This window comes from Crocodylus porosus, unplaced genomic scaffold, assembly GCF_001723895.1.
Source record: "Crocodylus porosus isolate Cpor-Errol unplaced genomic scaffold, CroPor_comp1, whole genome shotgun sequence".
In the NCBI taxonomy this organism is placed as follows: Eukaryota; Metazoa; Chordata; order Crocodylia; family Crocodylidae; genus Crocodylus; species Crocodylus porosus.
In genome coordinates, this window is record NW_017728906.1 from 78283293 (window position 1) to 78307422 (window position 24130).

The 24130-nt window shown below is 46.0% G+C and overlaps 1 long non-coding RNA gene across 1 annotated transcript; it reads left to right on the forward strand.

The window, feature by feature from the left end:
• Nucleotides 1-44: 44 nt before the first annotated feature.
• LOC109306127 lies at nt 45-22515 on the forward strand. Its single transcript, XR_002099865.1, has 2 exons — nt 45-276; nt 20773-22515. It is a non-coding gene; the product is annotated as an uncharacterized LOC109306127 (long non-coding RNA).
• The last annotated feature ends 1615 nt before the right edge of the window (nt 22516-24130 follow it).

A 24130-nucleotide genomic window follows, 5' to 3' on the forward strand; every position in this document is an offset into this window, starting at 1 on the left:
TAGCCTCAGGGGTGCAGGGAGTGTGAGGGGGTGCTCTAGCTTGTAAGGCTCTGAACCAGGGTGCCCCTGTTCTCCCCCCCTACCTGATGTTGCCATAGAAGAAGCACCAGCCGTTCCCTTCTGGCCAAACTTCTGCCCATAACCCCAGTACAAGGCTTGGCACGCAAGCTGGGATGCCTGGGAAGCACCTCGACCCTGGGCACTGGTACTGCATAGAGCAAACCAACCAACCAGAGCCCGAAGAAAAGCAAAGAACGTCCACCTCCCTGAATGGCGGTAAACTCAGTACACTCTGGAGTTGAAAATATCTGCATGCATAATGAGATGGGGACCTGGTTCCACTGATATGGTGAGCCCAGCCCCAGGTTGTCATTGTTTTCCTGCACTTTCCAAACCTGACACTATTGTAGGTTGAAATTTCCCAGAGCTGCTCCCGATGCGGCAGCAAATTCCCCAGGGGAGTTCATGGCTTCCCGCTTCTCCATGAGATGGATCCACACCCCATTCTTCCCTGTGGTAGTTCCTGTTTGTCTGACTTACGTGTGGGATGAACTGTCAGCATCTACCAGAGGCCATGTCGCTGCTTCTTTTTCAGCCATAGACCTCAAAGCACTTGGCAAAGGGAGTCGGTATCATTATTCCCATTATAGAGAAGGGGACCTGGCAGTGAAATGAATTCCCTATTTCAGCCAGCAGGCCTGCTGAAGAACTGAGTTTCCTAAGTCCTGGTCCAGCGCTATGTCCCTGTAACAGGATGCATGGCTCAGAGGTGAGAGCCCAGCTGCAGCGGGCGAGAGGATTATAGCTTGCCTGCCTAGGAGCACTGGACCAGCTGATGGGGATGACTGGGCCAGGCTAGAGGAGGAATAAGCCACTACAGTTCCCTAGATCAGTGGTCTCCAAACTTTTTTGATCGCGCACCCCTATCAGTAAAAAAGTTTTGAGCACGCACCCCCAATATATGTATATTTATAGAAATATAAATAGAAGTTCTAATATTTTCTTCCTGCACCCCAATGGATTGTCTTTTGCACTTCTTGGGGTGCATGCACCCCACTTTGGAGGCCACTGCCCTAGATGAGGTTGTCTCCCTCATACTTCACTTCAAATAATTGGTAATTTTCTTGAAGCTTGAGACTCTACAAGTGTATGGTAATATGAGATTCCCACCCCTTTCATTTATTTATTTGTAAGTTTGTTTCTAACCATTTTGACTGTGGGGAAAAGTTTGAAAACTTGCAGTATGCAAGCACCCCAGGCTCAAAAACTAAATGGCAGAGAAAAAGATCCAATATATATGAGGTTTGTAAAAGTGAGTTTACAAATTGACTTTCTGTTGTCAACGCTAAGAATAAATTGTTGGGAATACTTTTTTGTGTGTGGTGTATATGGGAAAGAGGGTTGGGGAGTATCAGTAAACTTGTTTTAAGCTGGTTAGTACTAAATATATTAAAATAATGTCCAAAAGGCAAAGAAAGGATTGGGACCCATCCTACAAATACAGAAAACAGATCATTTTCACAATTTTATTGCAGCTCTTGTCATGTTTCCTATTCCTTTATAGCTTCATTTGCTAGAGATAAGTGATTAGGTGAGAATCTCAGTTTTAATTAGAAATCTATTAACTTTGTTGCATCTGGTGGTCTTCAGACTCCAAAAATCTGTCTGTCAGAAAGTACACCAGCACAGTTGAGCTCAAAAACAAATATTCACACACAAACACAGTCTAGTTACATACTGACAGTTTCTAAACAGGCCATGAGGGGTCTCACAAATTCAGAAAAAGAATGCTAATCTATTATACTATTGTATAATTATGTTTGCAGAGTAAGGCTTGCACATTTGTTTTTATCTTAATTATTACTTTATCCACCACAATCCCAGCAGGGGCTGGAAACTTTGTCAGCTAACGCTGCCCCATTACCAAAGAATGAAAAAACCTCTGTTCCTACTTATGGTGCTTGCAGACAAAGAAAGGAAGAAAAAATCAGAGCATTAGTGCAAATCTCATCATTTGGGGAATTAAAATTTTAAAATCTGACAGTTGGCATTCATCTATCAGAAAAAGTCGATTTGTAAAAAGTCGAAAGTGGAAAGTCCGCTAGAGGGTGCTCTTGTTAGCTTTAATAAAACCTCAGAGGTATCTATGCCACTGTTTTCACAAGAATCTTCATGTTTCTGCTTCTAAATTGATTCTGAAAGTGGTCTCACTGAAGAATGTCCTACACTATTGGGATAAATAGTTCTGAACAAAGGCAATTTAGTCCTTTTAATGCTTATTATCAATTTGATTTAATAGCATTAGGTGATAAGAACAGGAAAGGATTATCTAAATTCTGAGTAGTAGTCTATTATATTTAAAAACTGTCACTGAACAGGGAAAACACGTAGGCTATTTCGCATTTTAGCACACTGCTTACTGAGGATTTAGCCTTAGAATGTTACATCGTTAGAATTACACAGATGTTGTCTAGCACTTTTAAAGGACTACACTTTGTAAATGCCTATGTAGCACAGGTAGGCAGCGTAGGGGACAACATAGATATAGGACACTAAGCAAAAAAAATTGCAAGGCAGATGTCCTTGACCCTGCCTGACATCTATAAGGTAGGTAAATCTGTTAGGACTGGAGTATAAGAGTAAGGCCATAGCCATGATGGTCCAGAAATTATATGAGGGGCGAGGATTTCTTAGGGTGGTATCTTTTACTGGACCAACTAGGTAGTTGAGTTAAAGTTAGATAAGCTTTCAAATGCAAGACTTTCTTCCTTAGGTCTTTGATCACAAAGGACAGAACGAAGTTTTGAAAAGATTTTATAGACAATCTTATATTAACATGAGACTAAAAGATCTAAATGATCTTTTCTACCATAATTTTCTCAGATTTTGTATTGCAGCTCCATCCTTTGATGAAGCATAAGCTGTTTCTGGCCATATGTAGTTTTGTACTACTTTGCGTTTAGCAACTTTGCTTCTGATGAGAGAGGAAAGGAAGAGAGAAGGAAAATTAATTATTTGACAGCACTATGTTTTGTGTCTCTTAGTACATCCTGTACTGTATATGTAGACTTTAAGTACTTTGAGACAGGATACATTGTACAACAATGCATATTTTTGGTTTTATAACAAGCCAGCAAGTTTTTCCTGCTAGCCCATAACTCCCCTGAAGGATCTCATGTTAGTTATTCCTTGTGAAATTTAATGCTCGTTTACAGGGAATGTGGTGATATCATTTAACAACTAAGGCAGCTACACCTAGGGATATGGTTTAATATATACTTTGCATTACTTTAGATAAAAGTCATCAGAGACTAGATCATAGTTTCTAGAGTCGGAAGGGACCTGAGTAGATCATCGAGTCCGACCCCCTGCCACGGCAGGAAAGAGTACTGGGGTCAAACAACCCAAGCAAGGTGTGAATCTAGCCTCCTCTTAAACACCCCCAGGGTAGGAGCCTGCACCACTTCTCTTGGAAGTTGGTTCCAGATCCTAGCTGCCCTGACCGTGATGGTCCCCTCCGACTAGTTTGTAACAGGCCACTAGATCCCCCCGCAGCCTTCTCTTCTGGAGGCTAAACAGGTTCAGGTCTCGTAGCCTCTCCACATAGGGCCGGCCCTGCTGCCCCCTCATCATGTGAGTGGCCCTCCTCTGGACCCTCTCCATGGTGTCGACGTCCTTCTTGAAGTGCGGCACCCAGAACTGGACGCAGTACTCCAGCTGCGGCCTGATCAGTGCTGCATAGAGGGAGAGTATCACCTCCTTGGAACTGCTTGAGATGCATCTGTAGATGCATGACAAGGTGCAGTTGGCCTTTTCGACTGCATCCCCACGCTGCCGGCCCATGTTCATCTTGGAGTCAATGATGACTCCAAGATCCTTTTCTGCTTCTGTACTGAAAAGGGAGTTCCCCAACCTGTAGGTATGGTGCCGGTTGTTCCTTCCCAGGTGCAGCACCTTGCACTTGTCAGTGTTGAATCCCTTCCTATTCTCATCCACCCACCCCGGTAACCTGTCCCTGTACTTAGTATGTGTGGTGATACTTGCTGGAACAGAATTAGTAATGTAATAGTGTACAGTGCTTAACTAGTAGGATAATCAAATATCTAATGATCACATTTGGTTTGAGAACCTCAAAGCTGATCTGAAGAAATTACGTGGAAGCAACAGTTTCCTGTCGTGATTCATATTACTATACTGTATACAATTCAATGAGCTGTAAACAGCAGATGTCATGACTACATTAATTCTGATTAAAGGCAGAGCCTGTTGGCACAGGTGTTGTGACAACAAAAATGCATAAAGGTCCACAAAACTTCACTGATGAGGAAAGGTTGGAAGAATCGGAGAAGAGAAGTATGGAGAAGAGAAGACCAGAGGAGATTTAATTGAATCTTCAAAGGCATGAAGTGTGTTTATAAAGAGAATGGTAATAGACTGCTGTCTTTGGCCACAGGGGATGGATGAGGGAAATTGCAAGAAGGGAATTTTAGGTTGGAAACTAAGAACTTTCTAACTCTGAGGTTGATCAACCATTGAAATAGATTACCTCTATAGGGCACAGACAGAAGTGACAATTTTTGCCCTATATGGCCACAGAAAGCAGTCTATAGCAATGACCAAGCACAAGTGCATGGCTACAGACCACTTCAAAATGGCCAATTGGGCAAAAATCTGAACCCTCATTGTATGAGAGTTCAGAAGAAGGTGTTTCAAAACAGCTTTTTCTGTAGCATGTGTCTGCCAGCCTCCTAGCTGTTTTCAGAATGGGAGTGGGGGAAAGGGATCAAAGGGAATTCAGTCTGATGGGTTTTTCAGCCCCCACTGGAGGGTGAGGTTGGTGTATTGGAAACCTCCTGAGGTTGGGGATCCTCCTGTTCTGAAAACAGCATGGGCTGGCAGGGAGGAGGTGCCATTGCTAGGGGAAACCAGATGCAGGCTGGCAGCCGGTGGCTAGATTCTCCTCCCCCCTGAAATGCACAGTGAACTTCTGTTTGGTCTGGGGGATTGTTTTAACTCACAAATCTTCCTGCAAAGTATTTTCCATTACAGTGGGGAGCTGTACTTTTGCCTGCAACCTTAAAAAGATTGTGGAAGCTCCACCTTCAAAGTTTTTACAAGTAGATTAAACAAATACTTGCCTGGGACAGTCTAGACCAGGGATTGGCAACGTGTGGCCCACAGGCTGGAAGTGCTTGATTCTGGTCTATGGCAGTGCAGGGGATTAGTGGCACAAAATTCAGCCCAGCCTCACCCTCTCCACTCCACACCATGCTGCTGATCTCCTCTGCAGCTTCTTTACTTCAGGAACCCCCTTCTCTCTCTATAGCACTTGCTAAATTACCATGCTGCTAAATTAGCCCCTCCCCACTACCACTGAGGATTGAAATTAGTTACGTGTGATAGTGGAGGCAGCAGCAGATGGCCTGGGCCCCACAGAGGGGACATGCCATGAAGGGGAGTGGTAGCCCATAGTAATGGTAAGGGGTTGGCAGGTTAGGATAGTGATGGGGTCACAAGCACCAGCCCAGCACTTTAAAACATTGCCAACCATTGATTTAGACAGTGATGATCCTGTCTTGAATAGGGGGTTGGACTAGAAGACCTCTTAAGCAGGGATCCGGGTTTTCCATTTCCCACGGAAAAATGGAGTAAACCACAGGCTTTACCTTTTACCAGAAGCAAACACGGATTTCTTGTTTTACAAGAGAAACCCGCGGATTTTGTCATTTTGCAGCGAGCTCCCTGCAGGCTGGCAGAGGAGGGTGCTGAGACGAGGCACCACATGCATGGACATACACGTGGCCCTGGAGCAGCCTATACAGCAGCTCCAGCAGGTAAGTAGGGGTATGGGGGAAGAGAGGGATTGAGACCCCTGTAGGGAGGGAGCTGGGCAGGGCTGGGGCTGCTGCCCAGCTGGGTGGGACTTGAGGCTTGGGGCTCAGGGCTGCAATGCACGCCTGCAGGGCTCCAGCGGGGAGCAGGATGGGGCCACAGGTGGCTTGTCCAGGTCAGGGGGAGAGCAGGCTCACCACTGCTGCATGCACTCCCAGAGAGCAAGGGGGACCCATGCCCCCAAAGCTATGCGTGAGGCAGGCAGTGGGCCAGCTGTTCCCTGCCACCCTGCTTTCCTCCACCATGACCCAGTGTGGCAAGGAGCAGAGGAGCTGCGCAGGGATCTCCTCACTGCTGCTTGCCCTGTGCTGCCCTGGTGACGCGCCTCCTGCATACGGGGCTGCAGTGAGGGCAGTAGCATCGGGCTGCACCTCTCAAAGAAAGCAGTGGCAGGAGGCATGTTGCCAGGGCAGCGGGAGGGGGCTCACAGCAGCAAGGAGATCCCCACATGGCTCTGCTGTCCCCAGCCACACCAAGTCATGCCTACAGGGCTGTGGAGGTCCCGGGGCAAGGAAGCTCAGAGGGAGCCCATGTCTGCAGCCTGCGCCTGCCCCACATACAGATCTGGGGGTCCTGGTCCCCACTACTTGTGGGAGTGTGTGCGGCAGCGGGGAGCTGCCCTGCTTGAGACCGCAGCAGGCGGAGCAGGGGCAGGGGGCTACAGACCCGGATCTGTAGCAAGGCTGGGGAAGCAGGGGCTGTGGGCAAGGGGCAGCAAGGCTGGTGGGGGCTGTGGGTGGGGAGTGAGGGGCATCAGCAGGGCTGTGGGGGGCCTTTAATTTTAATCACAGATTTTGTGTTTTTTATTAGAGCACTTGTGGGTTTTTTGGCAGAGAATTTGATATTTTTTATCAGGGAAAACCAGGATCTATGCTTATGAGGCCTTTCCAGTTCTACTCTTCTATGAATCTATGACACATTAATTTCTTAGGATGATGTCTGATGAAGGCAATTGGTCATCAGGTTACCTGGTGAAAAATGTCTTGCATTCAAAAGTTTGTCTAACTCTATCCCAACTATGCAGTTGGTCCAATAAAAGATATAACACTACAAAATCCTTGTTTCTAGCATAATTTCTAGACCATCTTGGCTGCAACATCACTCTTACACTACCATGACATGTGTAAGGCTCCTGTACTACACCCAGGTCAGCTCAGTAAGGTTCAGGCAGGCTCCTGCCCTAAAGCCCTTAAGTATACTAACCCAGTTACTGCTAATCAAGGCAAGCTGACCCCTACCCCCTTTTCTCTGACTGGCTCTGGAGCTGCATTTAAGGAACTTCTCCAGCACCTCAGCCTTGCTGTACAGCACAATTGGCTTCAGCCTCCAAGAAGCTTCCTTCCCAATTCCTTACCCAGCTCTTGTTTCCCTTGTCTTTGGCTTGCTCTTTGATTTCAGCCTTTGGATTCTCCCTGCAGATCTGTCACCTGACTCCTGACCCTGCTTTGACTTACTCTTGGGCCTTTCCATGTGACTTTTCCTTCAGACTTGGTAACTAGGTTTCTGATTTCCAGCTCCTGATCCTGGCTTGCCTGTTTGGCTCCTGACTTGTGGCTTCTGATCTTTACCCCTGCAACAGCCAGGTCTATGTCTGGCTTTACGCACTAGGTGGGCCAGCCTGCCTGCTGGACCATGACAGTGTGTTATGGTGGTTATACTACTTCCAGTTAAAAAGGTAATGTTTATAGAGCAGGCCTCATGTATCTCTGTGAGCATGTCTACATGAGATGTTGACTGTGGAGTAGTTTAGTTAGCTCTGTCACATGTCTATACATGCACCCCTGTTAGGCTGGAGTAAACTAATAAACTTCACAGCAGGATAGTACTTGTCTACAAAAGCAGTGCATGTGTAGATGCTGATGGGGCTGGCTGGGGAAAAAGGGTACGTCAGTGTGGACTGCCTGCTGGCTAGCCCCACACTGGAGCACCCTTGTGCCCCAGCCAGCCCCTTGCTCCCCCCTGGCTCAACATGGTGTGGACCTGGGCTGGTAGGCTGACCCCCTAGAGCCCCCTGTGAGCCAGGGCTGCTCTGCCTTGGCTCAGTGTGCTGAGGTCCCAGGTGCATGTTCAAGTGGTGCTCCCAGGAGCAATAAACTCTGCTGTAAATACTCACCTGAGTGTATTGCTTTGCATTAATTGCATGTGTAGATGCACCCTGTATGTCACTTGCATGCACTATAATTAAATTATGTTCTCCCAGTTCAGGCTTCCATAATTTTAGTAGGATTATTTATTCTAGTGTTTGGCAACATACAGGCTATGGGCTGGATTCTGTCTGTAGAGCTAGAGGGCTTTGCCTTTGCTCTTGCCTGTAACCACATTAGAGCAGGGCTGTGAGGAGCTGTGAAGGAGCCGTGCACTTTCCAGCTGCATTTGCGCCACTGCTCCCTATGACCATGCCAGGGCCAAGCAACTGGGAGTGACTGCCACCTCTTCCTCCAGCCCCCTGCTCTGGTGCAGGCTCAGTTCTTAGCTTCCTGGCTTCAGTGTGGGCATAGGGAAAGCCTCCTTGCTGTTCGTGTGCTGCTGAAGCTATCCAGGCCACATTGGACTGGAGTTGGGTTTTTTCAGCCCATGGTTACTGGTCTCTGATCTACACTGTGGCAGAGATTATACTGCATTTCATGCAATATTAATGACATGCAGCCAGCACAACTGGAAAGGGGAAATCAGATGCTTCCTCTTCAGTACAGGAAACATAAGTAGGTTGCAGAGCACTACGATAAATATTAAACTTATTATAGGACTGGGCAGCCCTGGATTCCTTGAGGTATTTGGTTTCATCATTAATTTAACAAAATCTCTTTCAGGCTTTTTTATGTTTTCCTCTCGCTCCCCTTTTTTCCAAATATCTGCTCAAATAATGTTAAATGACTTGATCTGTTCCTGCCCCCAGTGGTGAAGTTTGTTTGTTTATGCAGTGCTGGGTTTTTTCTAAAACTTAGCTAATTTCTGTCTGGCCTTTTCTTTTTAGCACTCCATTTCCAGTTCATGAGAGCATATGAAGGTCTTGATTAAGCGGGGGAACATTTCAGGAAAGGGCTGAACTCCCTGAGTTACATATGTCTGGATTTTTATGGGCCTGAAATCCTAACTAGGTTTATTATTTCTTTCCTTTGGTTCCTTGCTGTCCCAAGACTCAGGAGCAGTGCTAGATATGTAGCATGAATAGGAATGCCAGGACAGCTGTCAGAGCAGATTGTGCTGCTTCTAGTCCATTGTCCTATCTCTGGCAGAGATTAGATCATTCAGAGACAGGTGTAAACAATTCTGTAGTGGGTAATCATGGAAAAAAATCTGCCATGAATGAGGATATACAATTCTGGGTGCCATGCTTCAGGAAAGATGTGGAGAAGCTCGAGAGAGTCTAAAGGAGGTACATGGGCATGATTAGAGGCCTAGAGACCATGTCATATAAGGGGAGGCTGAAAGACTTGGGACTGTTCAGCTGGGAGAAGAAAAGACTCAGAGGGGACTTGGTGGCAGCCTATAAGTACATCAGGGGAGTACATCAGGGCCTAGGGGACTATTCACCAAGGCCCCCCTGGGGAGGACTAGAAATAATGGGTACAAGGTGATTGAAGATCACTTTAGACTAGATATAAATGTATCCCAGGTACACCCAAAGGTGTTCCCTATTCTTAGTTGAATAGGATGGGTAGGCAGGAGGGGGTGCTGTGAGAGCAATGCCAGAATTTCAAACAGTTCCCTCTTTCCTCCATAGACCCCAAAGTTCTTAACTATATACAATATACAGAAACATAAAACTAAATAACATATACATATATTTACACAGAGAACACTAATAACCAAGGTCAAACCCTAAATAACACTATTTACAATATCACAATACAGCATTTCAGTTACAAAATATAAGGCGCAAACATGAACAATCTTAACAGGATCTATTCCTTAATATAGTCTCTGACCCATGGCAAGAGATAGTCCTCCTTCCCATGGGGACCCTTGGGAGGTGTCCAGGAAGCACCAGGGGCCCCTCCCCTTAGGGCCTTGACTAGGTTGGGGCTGCTCACCCAGCCCCTTCTTTGGGTTTGCCCGCCCCAAATGTCTTTCTCCTGTGGGACCCAAAGGCCCAATGACTCAGGCTCCCTCAGGTGGTGGTGGTCAGGATGCAGCTTGATGGGGTCTCCTCTGCTGGAGCGCTTCTCCACGCCTCTCCTGCACTGCTGGGCTCCTCTCTACCCTGTGCCCGCTCTGGGCACTGAGGACTCAGCTCCTCTCAGCTGCTGCATCACTGCTGCTGGCTCCTGGGTGCTGGGCCTCATGCTGCAGCACTACCATGTCCCCATGCCCTGGCTCAGCACTGAGGGCTCTCTTAGCACAGGCTAGGCTCTTCAGGCTCCAGCCAGCTGTCCTCATGCTGGGTGGCTTAGCCAAGCAACCTCCGATGCTCCCTGACTCCCAAGGCTTGGGGCCCGTGTGCTGCCCTGCACACCGTGGGACCTGGCTGCTTGCTGGGAGATGGGGCCTGAGCCACCTCACTGCAGCCCCAAGGCCTTTGCCCCATGCGCTGCCCTACGCACTGTGAGACCCGCTGGCCCTGCTGGGGTTGCAGGCTCAAGCTGCTGCTTGCAGATCCCAAAGCCTGGGCTCCATGCACAAAACCATGCACCGTGATGGGCCCAAGCAGCCTCACACCACCCTCAGGGCCAGGTCTCCACACCTTGTCCCTGTGCACTGTCAACAGCCCGAGCAATTTCACACTGCTCCCAAGGCTACTCCTCCAGTGGCAGCTTCAGGAGCCTTCGGCCTATTGCCCAATGGGGGAGAGCTCCCCAGCTTTTCTTGGCTCCGCTCTTCTTGAGTCACTTGCTGCATCTGCCCTTGTGCTGGGCACGCAGCTCCTTTTACATGCTTCAGGCCTTTGCCCCTGAAGTCTTCTGGACCTGACAGTTTACAATCTTCAATCAGGTCCGGGAGAGCTCTTTCGCCCCTCCCCTCAGGAAAGGGGTGTGACTTTATGTCTCCTGCTGCCTCCTGATTGGCGTATGGGCTCCACCAACCAAAACAGCAGGATCTCAAGCCTGGGACTCAACCCAAGCTCTGAAAGGTGAGCCTGCTGCATAAGAAAATACTTCTTTACAAGTCGAGTGTCAAGGGTTTGGAACAGGCTCCCCCCTGAGGTGGTACAGTCACCCACCCTGGTGCTGGGCTGCCCTGGTGTTTGGGCATGGAACAGGCTCCCCCTCAAGGTGGTACAGTCACCCACCCTGGTGATATTCAAAAAGCATCTTAGTGCCCCACCCTCTCCACTCCATACCATGCTGCTGATCCCCTCTGTGGTTCCTTTACTTGAGGATCCCCCTTCTCTCCCTATAGCACATGCTAAATTACTATGCTGCTAAATTAGCCCCTCCTCACTACCACTGAGGATTGAAATTGGTCATGTGTGGTAGTGGAGGCAGCATGTTGCAGAAATGGCTGCGGTTCATTTCTCGGGAGGCAAAGAACTCTCAGACACACTCTATTAGCAACACAAAAGGTATATTTGCAAATAGGGTTGGAGTGGAAACAAAGGACCGCTCCGCCCGCTGAGGACAACTCTCAGCTGGCTTTTATCCTCTCTCTCCTGAGCACGTGTGCAGAAGCAGGAACTCTTACAACTCATTTTCGGTTCATACAAACATATATGTAAATACGTCACTTCATACGTCCCATGTGCATTATAATTAACTACTTAAGTATGCGGGGCGGATAGGCTTATATGCATTAGTTGATCACGCATGCTTAGAAAGCTCTTCAGGTTACCAAAAGTTCAAACCTTCTTTGCCCCAAGGACAGGACCATTAAAAATTGCAATTTACTCTTATCTACATGAGAAAACTAAGGAGTATATGCTTTACTGTAACAAAGAGATAGTAAATTTGCAAAACAAAGAGAGTGATACCTTAATACAAAGAGCCCTTGGTAGCTTCTCCTCTACCCCCTCCTCCCACCAGGGAGAGCTGGCAGCTGTGCTGTTCTAACAACACTATTCTTAATGCATTTTTAATAATATTTCTAACAAGCAGATGGCCTGGGCCCCACAGAGGGGACATACCATGGAGGGGAGTGGTAGCCCATAGTAAGAGTGGGGTTTGGAACAGGCTCCCCCCCGTGGTGGTAGTCACCCACCCTGGTGATCTTCAAAAAGTGTCTTAGTGCCCATCTTGCTGAGGTCGTCTAATCCCAGCAGTCTTTTCTGGCCAAGTGCAGGCGGGCTGGACACACTGATCTACCAGGCCCAGGGTCAGTGAGGACCTAGTCAGGGAACTTCTGGTGGGTCTAGATGTGTTTAAATCAGCAGGTCCTGATGATCTCCACCCCAGAGTGCTGAGGGAATTAGCAGAGGTCATTGCAGGACCCCTGCAACAGCTTTACGAGCACTCACGGTGCTCTGGCGAGGTGCTGGAGGACTGGGAAAGGGCCAATGTGATCCCCATTTTCAAAAAAGGGAGGAAGGAGGACCCAGGAAACTACAGGCCTATTAGTCTTACCTTGGTCCTGGGGAAGCTCTTTGAGAAAATTATCCAGGAGCACATCTGTGAGGGACCAGCAGGGGAGATCATGCTTAGGGGCAACCAACATGGGTTCATTCGAGGCAGGTCCTGTCAGACCAACCTGGTAGCCTTCTACAACCAAGTCACAAAATCCTTGGATGCAGGTGTTGTGGTGGACATAGCCTTTCTGGACTTTAGGAAGGCCTTCAACACTGTCTCTCACCCCATTCTCATTAAGAAATTAGGCAACTGTGGCTTCAATGCCTACACAGTCAGATGGGTCACAAATTGGCTGGAGGGCCACACCCAGAGAGTGGTGGTGGATGGGTCTTTTTCAGCTTGCAGGGATGTGGGCAGTGGGGTCCACCAGGGCTCAGTCCTCGGGCCCACATTGTTCGACATCTTTATCAGGGACTTGGACAAGGGTGTGAAAAGCACCTTGTTCAAATTTGTGGATGACACTAAAATGTGGGGAGAAGTGGGCATGCTGGAGGAGAGGGACAGGCTGCAACTAGGTCTAGACAGGTTACAGCGGTGGGTAGATAAGAACAGGATGGGATTCAACACTGACAAGTGCAAGGTGCTGCACCTGGGGAGGAAGAATCAGCAGCATATCTACAGGCTAGGGAACTCCCTTCTAGTCAGCACAGAGGCAGAAAAGGATCTTGGTGTCATTATTGATTCCAAAATGAACATGGGCCGCCAATGTGGGGATGCAGTCAGGAAGGATAACCGCACCTTGTCATGCATCCACAGATGCATCATGAGCAGGTCCAAGGAGGTGATTCTCCTCCTCTATGTGACACTGGTCAGGCCGCAGTTGGAGTACTGCATCTAGTTCTGGGCGCCGCACTTCAGGAGGGATGTGGACAGCATGGAGAGGGTCCAGAGGAGGGCCACTCACATGATCAGGGGGCAGCAAAACAGGCCCTAAGAGCGGAGGCTACGGGACCTGAACCTGTTCAGCCTCCACAAGAGAAGGCTGAGAGGGGATCTGGTGGCCATCTACAAACTGGCCAAGGGGAACCAGTAGGCTATGGGAGAGTCCTTGTTCCCCTGAGCACTACCGGGGGTAACAAGGAATAATGGTCATAAGTTGACCGAGAGTAGATTCAGGCTAGATATCCTAAGATAGTAGAAGGCACTACTTCGCTGTCAGGGTGGCTTGGATCTGGAACCAACTTCCAAGGGAAGTTGTACTCACTCCCACCCTGGAGGTCTTCAAAAGGAGGCTAGATAAGCACCTAGTCAGGGTTGTTCGACCCCAGCATTGTTTCCTACCCATGATTGGGGGTTAGACTTGATGTCTGCTCAGGTCTCTTCTGACCCTACCTACTATGAAACTATGTAAGATCCTTTCCACCTCCTAACAACTATGAAACTATGAAAATATTTCTTCTTATCTTCAACCTATCATCAGCTGATGTATGCCCTGAGGCAAGAATCCATGCATCTTTTCTATCTATATCTCCTATTGATTTTTCTTATTATCTTTTAACAGGTCTTACTGTTTGTGAGTCCTTTTAAACTCTTTACCTTAACAAGAATTTGTGGCAATGAGTTCAACTGGTTTTGTGTAAAACTCACAGGCCACCTGTTTTTCATTATCGTCTCCACCAATTTTCTGGAGACTGAAAGAAAACCTTATTGGTCTGTAATTCTCAGAAGCATCCCTACTACATCTCTTGTTAAAGACAGATCCTATGATTGCTGCCCTTCAGTCCTCTAATACAATGACTGATGTCAGACACGCTTTAGGTTTTTTCTTATCTGTTCATCTTTTTGTTCTTCCACAGTTAAAATAAGCTGACAGACAAAACGATTCACTGTGTCATTCTACTTTGTGGCTGATGTTCAGAGTGTACAGATGTAGGCAGTTCTATAAATGGACAGATAGATAGATTTCCTTATTGCTAGATCTGTTGAGTATGCTTGTTTTCATGAAGCTCTGTGGGTGGTTTCAACCACCAGAGTGAAAGTGCAGACAAAGCATGAAGGTCAAATCACCACATGGAATATAGTTTGCAATTTACTATGAGCAGTTTTGGTTTATGGTGACAAGAAATTGTATTTGTTTCCAACAGGCCTTTTTATTAGCATTATACCAGTTATTTTTGTCTAACTGCATGGGTATACAGGCATAGAATATCTTGTTAGGTGTATCACAACATTCTTCTCAGCAACAAAACTCTGACCAGTGTTAGACACCCTCCCCTGTTTTAGCCCTAATAGCTGAGTAATTAGGACATTTGCACAGGAAGTGAGAAACCTAGATTCTATCCCCTGCCATGTCCAGAGAGGATTTGAAACTATCTCTCTGAGTTACCCAGACATCAGGTCCTCCTTCTGGTGGTGGGACCTGCTTGGTGATGGCGTGACTGGGGCACCGCAGTGGCTGAGTCTGTACTCCACCCTCATCCCACGAGCCACTGGGGACCTCAGCTGGTGGCTCTCCATGGAACCATCGCCACGGGCGTGTATGTGGCGAGCTTCATGGACACCTCAGTCTCCTGCCCCTTCTGCGGGCAGAGAGAGACCCTAGCACACATGACCCTTGAGTGTGCTGGGCTGCAGCCTCTCTCCCTCCAGAACCTTTTCTTGAGGTTCTGGTTGAATTTCACCCCCCCACCTTTTTGGTTTTGGTCACCCCATCCATGGCCCCACCAAGTCCCAGGAACTCCTGGTCAACCGCCTCCTGGCTCTGGCCAAGTGGGCCCTGTACTTGACCAGGAAGGAGGCTCTGGCCAGGAGGGTGCCAGGAGACTGCAGGGCCATTTTCCTCTCACTTGTCTATGCATGTTTCCAGGCAGAGCACCAGTGGACGACATCCACCAGCTCCTTGGATGCTTCTGAGGACTGGTGGGTACGGCCCAGGGGGCTTTACTCGGTGTCCCCCTCAGGCACACTTATTTTCATGTTTTGACCCTCTGACCTACACAACACTCCTATCCTGTTTTTTCAGTTGTCCCAAGTATTTTCTTGTAATAGTCACCCACTAGTGCCCATACAATAGGGCCTACTTGTTTCCCGGGTGAGCCTTAGAGCCCAAGCTTTTCTGAATGTTACAAATAGACAGCTCCTTTTGAAGCTGGACCTTTTGGTTAGCTAAAAGAGAGAGATGTTGAGACAGAAGAAAAAGCATAAACTAGAAGCAGTGTAGCTCAGTGAGGTGGCTGCTGCTCTAGGATGGAGTGGGTACACCTGGATCCTTTTTTCCCAGTGAAACAGAAGCTTCTCTATTGCTTTTCATACAACAAAGTCTAAATACAAGTCCAGGGGTTCAGCTTCAAGAGACTGGAAAGCTGCAATTTTGAGCATTTATTGGGTAGTAGAGGTTTGCTCCCTGGGGTAGGTGGGGACAGATCAAACCGCACTGTCTTATCCTGTCTAGCAATATTTGTTTTTTTAAAAGTTCTGGTATCAGGATGTCAGATACACTTATCTTCAATCTTAAGCAAATGGTATCTTGTTTTCATGTGCAGTTAGTTCAAACTTCAAGAATATGGCTACAACTCAGATACAGCCCTCCCTCTTTTCCTTTATCCCCAAATTTGGTTGAGTATAGATTACCACAATTCTTTTTCAACAGACTATGACAAATTCCTTTAGTTAATAAAAGTAGCTAATATTATGTAGTACCTCTTATCCCCAAAATTTGTCAGTAAGTTATAGTTTAGCATACTAGAACTATTAAACCTTTCTGAAATGCAGTCTCTTCTACAGCAGGTCATGGCAATGATTTAAACAGCCAGTTATAACACTACTCAATTATAACACTGAACAAGAGAAAGAGAAGAATAATACTGTATTTAGTAATACTTAAGTAATAAAACTGAAACTGCACATTTTATGAAATACTGCACCGGCTCTTTCTGGCTTTAATCCAGGAGACTCTAGAACAGAGTTCGTTTCAGGTATGCAAAATTCTAATTGCAATTTGGCCAGCACAACAGATATAAACTCTTTTTAATCTTCATGTAGCCTGTAATAACCCCAAATATTTAAATAGGTCTCGAACAACCAGAAATGATCAGAAAAACAGTTTTACAGCGCAGCAAAGGACACACCCTGTAGCAGTACAGTTTCCTAACACTATGCAAGAGCATTGCTTTATGACAGAGATTGTGCAAAGCATTATACCCAGTGAATCAACAACACCCTTCCTGTAGAATGCTATTTTCCTTAAAAGGGTTCCCATCCTCCTTCATTTTCCAGTCATCCCACCCAACTGAACTTGTGAATCTGAAGAGAGAGACTGACAGGGGTCTAGTAACAAAGTAGCCCTGTTGAGGAGCTACTTCAAGTTTTCGTAGCTTTTGGGATAGCTCAGGGAAAACGCAAAGGTGATTTTTTTTAAGTCACCTGTGTCTGCCAGTCATCCAGGGAAGCAGCCTCTGAACATTTTCTGTCATAAATTTTATGAAATGAAAATGCTTTTCCTTCTGATCATTGCCTTCTTTCCATTCTATTCTGGGGTTTTTTATTATTATTATTTGCTACTTTCTTTACCACAAATAATTTGGGATTTTTATTAGCTCTGTATAAGTGTACATCACTTATCATTTTTGGCATTTCACATACAGGGTTGGGAATCTGTGCTTTCTTATCTTACACTGTCAAGATCTTAGCAACTAGGGACAGAAATTAGACATAAACTGGGATAAGTAATCAGAAACTGGTCCAAATCTGTAACACAACAGAAATCCAGTGCGCATAAACTTTTTTCAAAATGGCTGAAACCAGTTGAAGATAAACCTGGATGGATGTAATATCAGACTTAACTGATTTAGGTTAAACTGATTTATTGAGCTTCTGTCCCAGATCCCCTCCACATTCAAGTTACCGAAGTTTCCCAACATCCAAGGATGCTTGCATCTCCCCCACCCCTCAGCTTACCCCTCACAGGGTGGGTGGGTTAGCTCTAGCTGTCTGCTCCAGGTGAGCAGGGAGCCATGCTCTACCACGCTCTGGCTTCTGGCCTGGGCCACTGCATGTGTCTGCATTTCCAGAATCAAAAGTGAATATCTATTCACTTGCTTAGCAGTTAGACTAACCTGCAAAGATTTAATGAATTCAGCCTCAGGCTTTTTGACTGTCTGTACTTAGCTGAAAAGGTTTGATTTGTGCTTCTTTCTGCTCAAGAACTTCCATTAAATGCAGGGGTTACCATATTGATATAATTATGATTTTAATGATTTTTCTGTATGTTTCCAACATATCTCATTGAAATGGTGTCTGCACTAGGTTAAATATATTCTGTTGTTCCTTCATAAGATGGTCCTTGTAACAAGGGCCTGCTCGGGGCTGCTCTCCATGCGGCCCACCCACCTGTTCTTGGGCTAACCACCCGCCTTCACACCCGCCACGCTTTAATCTTAATTGATTAATAAAGATGTAAATTAAGCGAGAGACTGCCCATTTTCTGCCCTGCTGCTAGGGGGTGCTATCTGCGGCTCCATTCCTCCCCTACACCACAGCCCAAGGCTTGCAGATGACCTCATGATGTTCTCACACACGCCAGTCCCCCACGACGGGGCCCAGAATCCTATTGTGGGACCCCACCTGGGTTCCTCCCTTCAGGCAGACTCTGCCACCGTCATAACAGGCCACATATCTCCCTGCCATTGGTTCCCCTTTGGGTGTGGTCCCCTCACTGGGACCTTTGGCTCACACTAGCCCCGGCCCACCTCCAGGCCAGTCGGGACCCCAGGCCCCTGGCTCTTGGGCATCCCTTTCAGTGGGTCTCCTTGCCCTTCTGACACTCCTGGTCCTGGCCTCCGCCTGGGCCAGTCAGGGGAAGCTCTGGCAGGCCTTGATGTATGACCCGTACTCTTTTCCCGGGGTCCCCCTCTCTGGGTCCTCCATGGATATGGGGAGCTGGGGGCACCTCATACCACGACTGGTGCCTCAGGATCTCGCAAGGGACTCTCACTCCTGCCCTGGGCAGCAAGATGTGGTGCTCCTACAGATGTTATATTGACCCAAACTCTGCCTCCCAGCATTGGAGGACTTACTGGGGTCAGGACTCAGCTCTCTCTTGCTCTGGCTAAGCCCCCATTCTTCCTTCACTGGACTCCATCCCTCTGCTCCTCACACTGGGGCTTCTACTGGGGTTTCTCATTGCTGCCCCCTCACAACTGGAGCTTCCCATGCTGCCCCCTCACAACTGGGGCTCAGATGTTATATTTGACCCAAACTCCACCTCCCCACATTGGAAGACTTACTGGGGTCAGGACTCAGCTCTCTCACTCTCTGGCTGAACCCCACCATTCTTCCCTTACACTGGAGGCCTCTCACACTGCCCCCCCACACTGGCGGCTTCTCACTGCTCACAATACCTCCTCTACTCAGAGTCTCAGGGCTTCCCTCCTCGGGGGACTCACATAGCCATGCCTGGCCCCAGCTCTCCAGCTTGGCATCTCAAAACCCCGCAGGGCTCAGGTAGCCTCGGCCACACCTGGCCTCCAACTCTCCACTCTCCTCCTCGGGGCTTGCACCCCCATGACTACCTCCAATGGCATGCGACCCACCCAAAGGTGAAGGCTAGGGGTTACAGTGCCCCAACCCACCTTTCACCAGGGTGGTAACTGGCCTGGCATTTCCTGGGGGCTCCCGCGCCACTGGGAGCCCCACCAGGCCACCCACTCCCAGCAGGGTGTAGTTTTAGGTTATGCCCAGAACCAGGAGCCTCCTGACCTTCCCCTACAGCTCCTCCCTTACTTCCAAATGAAACTCAGCAGCCCTCTGGCCAGGCAATGTTGTTGCCTGACCTCCAGCAGCCAAACTGCCTTGTTTATAAGGGCAGCCCTGAACCCAAAATGGCTGCCCTCATTAGGTACCTGGAGGCTGCCAGCTCCAGGGCCTTAAAGTGGCAGGCACACACAGTGCCCTGCCACAGTCCTATACCCAGAGGTGGTCAAGTTTACATCCAAACCATACAATCAAGTCCTTGGTATACCTTGATGCTACCCTAAATCTTACATACTCCTACGGGAGGCAAGACTATGTTATTTAGAAGTGAAAAGAAAACTAGCTAAACAGAACTTCCTATTGTGAGCAACATTTTAAAGTGACCATGGGCAGATCCAGGATTTAGTGATCAGCAACAGGAATGGCTGCACCCCCACTCCCAGCTTCCACCTTCACCTCTTCCCCCAGGCTGACCATGCCACAGGAAAAGCAGCAGAAGTCCCTAAAATGGGGAATAATTCAGTCCCCTCCCATCTCACTCCCTCCTCCCACTCTTGGCACCCACCTTCCCTTCCCCTCCACCCTTAGCAGTACCTCCCCTCTCCTCCTGTTTGCATGCTCCCTCATCTCCTGCTGCTGCTACCCCTTGCAATTTTATCCTTCAAAGTCAAGAACTTATACATGAGCTCAGACAATTATGAAAAGAATATATCAGTTATAATTAGCCTTTTCTGAAACTTCTCAGTATTGGTAGTATTTCTACTTTTCCTAGAACAAAAGAAAGAACTTGTCAGTTAACTAAGCAAAGTAATATCGTGCCAAAATTTTCAGCAGATGGCTACATGAAAACATCCTTGTGGCCACTGGAAAAAATTGGAAAAATCCTGATTCTTTTACAAAACTTCCTAAGAACACTAGAATGGCAGCAATCCAGTCAAAGAGTTAAATCCAGTCAAAGAGTTAAAATTTTTGTCAGTACTGAGAATGAGTTCAAAGAAAGATATCTCACACAATATAAGATTTTCAGATATTAGCTCCCAAACCATCACCTGGCCTTTTCCAGGAAATATTATCAAGGTCATTGTTTTTTTTAAACTGCATGCACTGAGTATGCTTCTCTTAAAATCATGAACAATAAAACATGTGAACTCTGGCTTTCTGTCTGTCTGTCTCTCTCTCAGATATTACACAAGTTTTATTTTTTTTATTATTTTAACGGAAGTGGTTGCCACAATTCACTCATTGTATAAGCTGTGATCTTTGTTTGTCACTGACCATTCATGTAGCTCCTGAGACAGTCAGGACTGAATGTGTCTGTGTTTCATAGATATTAGGGGCTGGCAGGAACCTTACAGATCATCGAGTCTAGCCCCCCTGCACTTGGGCAGAAAAGGCTGCTGGGATCAGACGATCCCAGCAAGGCGGGTGTCAAGACACTTTTTAAAGATTGCCAGGGTGGGTGATTGTACCACCTCTGGGGGGTAGCCTGTTCCAAACCCCTGTAATAAAAATGACTTGAAAGAAACCTGATTACAAGTGCTATTGTAATACATCAGTTTAATTCTACCACAGAAATACATGTACGCTGTAATGCACTTAAGAATGTACATCCTATGGTGTAAAGTAAGAGTAAATCTAAAACTTAAATGCCATTTTTAATATGTTTGATTGTGTTTCCATTCTTCCACAGGGTCCTTTTCTTTCTGCAAACTCAACTTTTGTCCCATTGGGAAGTAAGATCCTCTTCAGTTTCTTTCATGAAGCTTTAGATTTCTTTTCATCTTCCTCTGGGGAAAGCTTTTGATCAAGAATAAGAAAAAAATCTCATTTATTTGCCTAATACAAAAGATTTGCAGTAAGTTTATATAGAAAACTACATTTAACAAGGTCTGCCAAAAATGTCTTTATAATGCCTCCCCCCTTCCCCCTCCCCCTGCTCCATTTAGGAACTATATAACTTTTGGAATATAAAACATCCTTTGTGCTAATGCAAACATTGTTGAAGGCCAAGGGGTGATTTATTATTATTATTGTCTAAATCTGGAACGTGCTTTCTATTTTGCTTGTACCCACTGCTGCGTCATGCCTTTTCAACATGAGCAATGACTTTGAATATTATAGCATGAAAACTGCAGCCCCTGGTTATCTGAATATACTCTGTTCTCTAGTCAGATCACTGGACTGTGCTCTGATCTGGCCTCTCCAACAGATTTCTTGTTTGACCAAGGCAATTTACACCATCCTGTATGTGCTGTAGTTCCTGTATCTTCAAAGGACTATCACAAGGCTTCCTTCCTTGCAGGAACATTGCAAAGTTTTACTATTATTCAAAGGAGTTTGAGAGCCAGAGAAGATGGATAATGAAAAGTACTGTTGCCATTGAAAAGTCCTTAACATACCGTGTTTTGATCATGCAAAATGTGAATATCCATCTAACTTATCTCAAGAGTATGCCATTTTTTCTTTCTAGCTATGCTGCTTGTGTCTTTAGAGACAAATCCCAACACATGTGAAATGTATTAGCTTGAATGGCATCCTATTAATATAACTAACTGAAGTTTGGTGTTAAATTAATGTGGGCCCTTCACACAGATTGTTGAATTCTTTAATAACTGTAAATTTTAACTCATGGTTCTGGATTTATAATTCACTGAGTCAAAACCAAACACTTTCTTATGAGCCATGTAAAGAGACACATAGGCAAAATATAACTTAATAAGTATATATAATGAGAAGGAGAGATAACTGGAGTTCAGCTTTATGCTGGTATCTACAGTTAAAGCAATAATTTTTTTCTTGTCTGCATCTAATGGGGAGCTGGCCAGCAACATAGGCATAGGTATGGATTACTTAATAAGTAAATTTCAAAATGTGTATCCTGAGGAGAAAGCAAAGTGAGTCCAACTGATAGAGTAATATTAAGACACTTTACCACTGAATTGCATGTAATGAAGAGCATGGAGAAGGAAGTCAAAAACATTGCATACAAACATTTATTTTTTTGCAGCAGCAGCAGAGAGAAATGTTCTGAAACCACAGCATCAGTGACTGCCAAGAGCTTTGATAAGATCTGATATGGGCAAGGAAGAGAGAAAAAGAATGTGAGAACCACCCTGAACTTAAAGTAGCACCGTGTAGGAAAGAGATGAGACATAGGAAATACAGGTTATAACTCTATTTTGAAAATAGTATTATCAGACAATAGCCTTTGTTGGACCACCTTCATCCTGTTGTAAGAGACTTTTCTGAAATGACATCTCTCCTCTCCAAGGCAGTTTCCTGCCACACCTAATGGCTCATTTAAAACTTGGCTCTTCCTAACATTCCTACTGTACTATTTGGATATCATTAGGAGTAATCTCTTTTTTCGTGGTCAAAAGTATGAAATTGCATGATTAAAATGGAATCCATCAACATTTGTCTTTCAAAATTACACTTATCTCTATTTCATTTACCTGCTATAATTACTGGTATATACTGTCATCTGCACATTCACCACACTTAACTCAAGAACCCTGAGCCACAGCACTGTCATTCTCAGCTACAGAGGCTTTCAATGAAGTTGGCAATGCTCCAAACATATAATACATTCCTTATTCTGAGGATGAAAATAGTTTAGTTTGCTTCAAGGGGTCATAACTAAGAACTAGAGAACATGATTCAGAAAGAGAAAACATTCTGAATGTCATGATTGCAAGGTCTCTTGGCATCTGAAGTAGCAAACTTCTGTAGGAGACTATAATGCTTGAGCCATTTAAAGTTAGATTGAACAAAAACATAACCAAAATTTAGAGTGTGGAAATGAAGCTTCACAGGCAAAGGGGAAAAGTACATTGCTTAATAGGTCTGTCCTGCTTGTGATTTCTACTATTCCAGTGTTCTGGTGTTGTTTTTACAGTAGCACACTACTGCACAGAGGGGGGAAACATACCCATACATTGATTTACCCCATTATGATTGTGTGGTTTATCAGTTCTTTTCCATATTATACTAATATAAAGACAGGCATTATTATACTGATAGATTCATCAAGACATCAGTGACCTGATTCTTCAGCCCAACAAGATGTGCTAAGCAGAAGCTGTATTTGAGAGAACAAGCACAGCTAGCCTTATTGCAGTCTTTTCAGCTGCCTTGAGCCTCAGTCAGCTCAGCACAAGTCAGTCTCACTATACCATTTAGAGAAGAATGAGAGTCTAAACTGTACCAGTTGCTAGTGGTATCCAGTGGCTGTTCTGATAAGTGGAAAACAGTGGGGTATAGGGATGCCCTGGCTAGGGGCCTTTTCCCATTGGTGTATCCTATATTCTGAAAATAGAAATAACTTGAATTTTGTGAGAGAAAGAGGGGCAGGAGCTGCTACAGGTCTCTTACCACTGAAGAATTCCTGTGCAGGAAAAATATTTAAATTGAATGGATCTGAAGGCTCTGGAAGACCAGCTCAGGACTTAAATTTAAACAATACCTGGTAGATAACAGATATTATAGAATTTCTTGCTCACGATGAACAGGAGATGCCAAATGACTTCTTAATAACAGCTAATTATTTAAACTCCCATATACGCCTACATTTTAAAGATCATGAAAGTCCAGTGCACTTCTTTGTGTCATTGCCATGTTACTACATCTCATAGAAATCAGTAAGCCACATGATGCCTAAAACTAATATCATGTGGCCCACAACGGGCGCATCTACATGTTCATTAATGTGCAGTAGTTATTACACATTAAATTTAGTATTTGGTTAACCAAGTACTAAATCAATGCACAGTAACTTGCACTACTGTACACTAGTGCCAGCACATGGCTGTTTAGTGATGCTTAGCCTAATACTACTGCGCAGTAGTGTATTAACACCACCCCATCCTCATTAAAAAACTAGGCGACTGTGGCATTGATTCCTACACAGTCAGATGGATTCCAGATTGGCTCAAGGGTCATACTCAGAGGGTGGTGGTGGACGGGTCATATTCAACCTGGGGGGAAGTGGGCAGCGGAGTCCCCCAGGGCTCGGTCCTGGGGCCTCACTGTTCAATTTCTTCATCAGC